Below are 3,562 nucleotides of genomic sequence, written 5' to 3'. Positions count from 1 at the left end.
CCCTCTCCTGCGTTCTGAACACTCCTCGCATTGAGGCACCGAGCTTTCAGGCTTGCTTTTTTATTACACTTTGACCCTTTAGAATTTTGCTGTACAGTGGCCCTTTTTGTTTTTTGCCTTGGGTTCCTCTGCCCTCCACTTCCCCTCATCTCCTTTCTGTCTTTTGTTTCTGTCTCCATTTTGTTTCCCTCTGTCTCCCTGCATTGCTTCCCATCCCCATGCCATTTTATTTTAACTCCTCCCCAACAGCACTAGTAAACACTCCCCCTAGGATATTGGTTCCGGACCTGCCCAGGTGCAGCCCGTCTGGTTTGTACTGGTCCCACCTCCCCCAGAACCGGTTCCAATGCCCCAGGAATTTGAATCCTCCCTGCTGCACCACTGCTCAAGCCACGTATTCATCTGAGCTATCCTGTGATTCCTACTCTGACTAACACGTGGCACTGGTAGCATCCCGAGATTACTACTTTTGAGGTCCTACTTTTTAATTTAGCTCCTAGCTCCTTAAATTCATCTCGTAGGACCTCATCCCTTTTTTTACCTAAATCTTTGGTACCAATGTGCACCACTACAACTGGCTGTTCACCCTCCATTTTCAGAATGTCCTGCACCCGTTCCGAAACATCCTTGACCCTTGCACCAGGGAGGCAACATACCATCTGGAGACTCGGTTGCGGCCTCAGAAACGCCTATCTATTCCCCTTACAATCGAATCCCCTATCACTATCGCTGTCCCACTCTTTTTCCTGCCCTCCTGTGCAGCAGAGCCAGCCACGGTGCCATGAACTTGGCTGCTGCTACCCTCCCCTGATGAGTCTTCCCTCTCAACATTACTCAATGTGAGGCCAACGTGATACCCGCGACACTGCAGCCCATCAAAGGGCGAGAAACCACTGAATATAAAGGATGAGCTCACAAATATCAGGGGCAGTGCAGTCTGGTCAATGTCAAACCCTCCTTTCTTATTCAGCAGTGGCATGAACGGGAGTCAGACGCCACAAAAATGAATTAAAGACACAAATACATGCAACACTTGCAAATCTTTTCAGTGTAAAATTCTTTCACTTTATTTGAAATGCTACTGCGTTGAATCTGAAAATACGCATGTTGGGATTTTATCTTCACTACTGATTGTATTTTGTGTGCATGGTAGGAATAACCGGTGCTGTTAAATTTGAAAAAAGTTGCCCCAGATTCGTGGTGTCATCGGCAATCAAGATTTTGAACCAGAAAGCTATAACACAGTGAGTAAAATGAGATATGGTTTTCGAGTTAAGATGCAAAGCACAGGACAAATGATTGAAGTATGGACTGTTCCTGAGTTAGCATTTGTTTGATTGTGCAAAAGAAGGTGAGGGGTTAATTAATGATGGTTTCCCGTGTAAGCAAGAGAAAACTTTAAGAAGAAACCATACGGTGCCTGTCAGGTGAGCGCTACTTGTGATACCTGGTGGGAATGGACGGAGATTTTAAAGACCCTTGTATTACAGAACTTTCCTATAGAGGAACATCTCCAGCACGCTATGTAGGTCTCATGGTGCAACGGTAGTGTGCCTGACTTTTAAATCCGAAGGTTACGTGTTTAAATCACGTCGGGGTTACTGTTCGATCGGATATTGTTCTTCCAGAATTAATATTTCTTTTGCTGTTTGGCAATAACCAGACCCTTGCTCCAAGGTCTGTCTCACTGTTTCCCCGGTGTCAGGCAGAGAATATTTTTTTATTTAAAAAAATACTTTATTCATATAAAAATGTGTACAGTACATTCAATAGCAGTTCAGTACATTTAGCTGCGGTCAGTAATCCCATACACTACATTTGGGTTCTGACGGCAGTTCCTGTCGATATATTCCCTTGCTTTTCAGTTCCAGTACAATTCGGTACAATACGGGATACCTTGTAGTACATTCAACAAATTACATCACACGTGTCACTGTACAGTACATGGAATGGGTAACGGTACATTTACACTTTTTTTCAACGTGCATCACGAAACAGACCTTACATTGTACATGGCACTACCGATGTGTTTACAGATCATGGTGCTCCATGTACACAATAAAGAAGTTACAAGTACGGCCCGAGGGGAGTTTTATATTGATTCCTGCCCCGGGGTTTACCGTGTCAGAAGGGCTTTAAACTGTGGCCCTTCCCCACCCTGCCTTTGCGGCAACTGCACCACTTTTAAGTGCGTCCCTCAGCACGTAATCCTGGATATTGGATTGCGCCAGTCTGCAACACGCAGAGGTGGATATCCTCTTGCTCTGGAAGACCAGCAAGTTTCGGCAAAACCAAAGAGCATCTTTGACTGAGTTGATGGCCCTCCAGCAGCAGGTGATGTCTGTCTCGGTGTATGTCCCTGGGGACAGCTCGTAGAGCAAAGAGTTCTGTGTTGCGGAGCTGCGTTCTCACGGCTGCGACCTGGGTTCGATTCCCAGTCAGGGAAATTGTACTTTTAATTCAAAACCTTATAAAAAAAATAATTCATCTATTTTACACATCTTTATGCATCTACTGTGTAAAAAAAATAGAAGCATTGATTTAAACATCATTTATTAATTCATAAAATTCTATTGTCATATGATATATTTTGGTCTGAGCATATGAGGAAATTTTCTCCCGATCACATTGGGTTTTATTCTGGTAATCTGGTGCTGAAAGTGGAGATGTTTCCGCAGTGTAGCGGTTAACACGTTCGCCTCACACGCAAATCATCGACACCATCAGAGGCAGTCCCTCGGGATCGAGGAGGACTTGCTTCCACTCCCAAAGTGAGTCCTTTGATGGCTGAACAGTCCGATATGAGAGCCACAGATCCTGTTACAGGTGGGACAGACATACGTCGAGGGAAGGGGTTGTTGGGACTGGTTTGCTGCGTGCTCCTTCCGCTGCCTGCGCTTGGTCTCTTCATTATCGTTGCATCGAGCCTCAAAGAGCTCAACGCCCTCCCGGATGGACTTTCTCCAGCTCGGGCTGTCTGCGGCCAGGTTCTCCCAGGTGTCAGTGGTGATGTTGCACTTTACCAGGGATGCTTTGAGGGTGTCCTTGTAACTTTTCCGCTGTCCTCCTTTGGCTCGTTCACCCCGAAGGAGCTCCGCAAAAGACGTAAACATAAACACATGCGGATTAGGGGCCGGAGTTTGCCATTCGGCCCCTCGAGCCTGGTCCACCATTGAAGAAGACCCTGTCAGTTCTTCAACAGCAAATTTTAACATCTGGGGCAGAGCCAACAGGCGCCTGGCTGCAATGAGTGATAAAAACGTGTGTTGGTCAGAAGCCTGGCGAGCTCAGTCGGAAGAGCATGAGACTCTTAATCTCAGGGTCGTGGGTTCGAGCCCCACGTTGGGCGATTTCTTTTCATTTCATGTTGCTTTCATGGAAAACCTGTCACCGAAACGGCACAAAACAAAAATGTTCCTTTCAAAGTCATTAAACTCCGAAATTTCCAAGCCCCGCGAATCTCCTGAATCAGATGCCTCTAGTTTTGCTGACTCAATCCATGTCCCTTTGCAATGTTGTGCTCTCACCCACACTATGAAATGTGCCAATAACTTATCGATTC

At 46.0% G+C, this 3,562-nt stretch overlaps 1 non-coding gene across 1 annotated transcript; it reads left to right on the top strand.

Moving 5' to 3' along the window:
• Nucleotides 1-3,276: 3,276 nt before the first annotated feature.
• trnak-cuu (transfer RNA lysine (anticodon CUU)) lies at nt 3,277-3,349 on the top strand. The gene has a single exon. It is a non-coding gene; the product is annotated as a tRNA-Lys (tRNA).
• Nucleotides 3,350-3,562: the final 213 nt, after the last annotated feature.

Source organism: Pristiophorus japonicus, unplaced genomic scaffold, assembly GCF_044704955.1.
Source record: "Pristiophorus japonicus isolate sPriJap1 unplaced genomic scaffold, sPriJap1.hap1 HAP1_SCAFFOLD_66, whole genome shotgun sequence".
NCBI classification, from domain to species: Eukaryota; Metazoa; Chordata; class Chondrichthyes; family Pristiophoridae; genus Pristiophorus; species Pristiophorus japonicus.
Note: the sequence above shows the minus strand (reverse complement) of the source record. Positions and strands in the feature narration are given on the sequence as shown.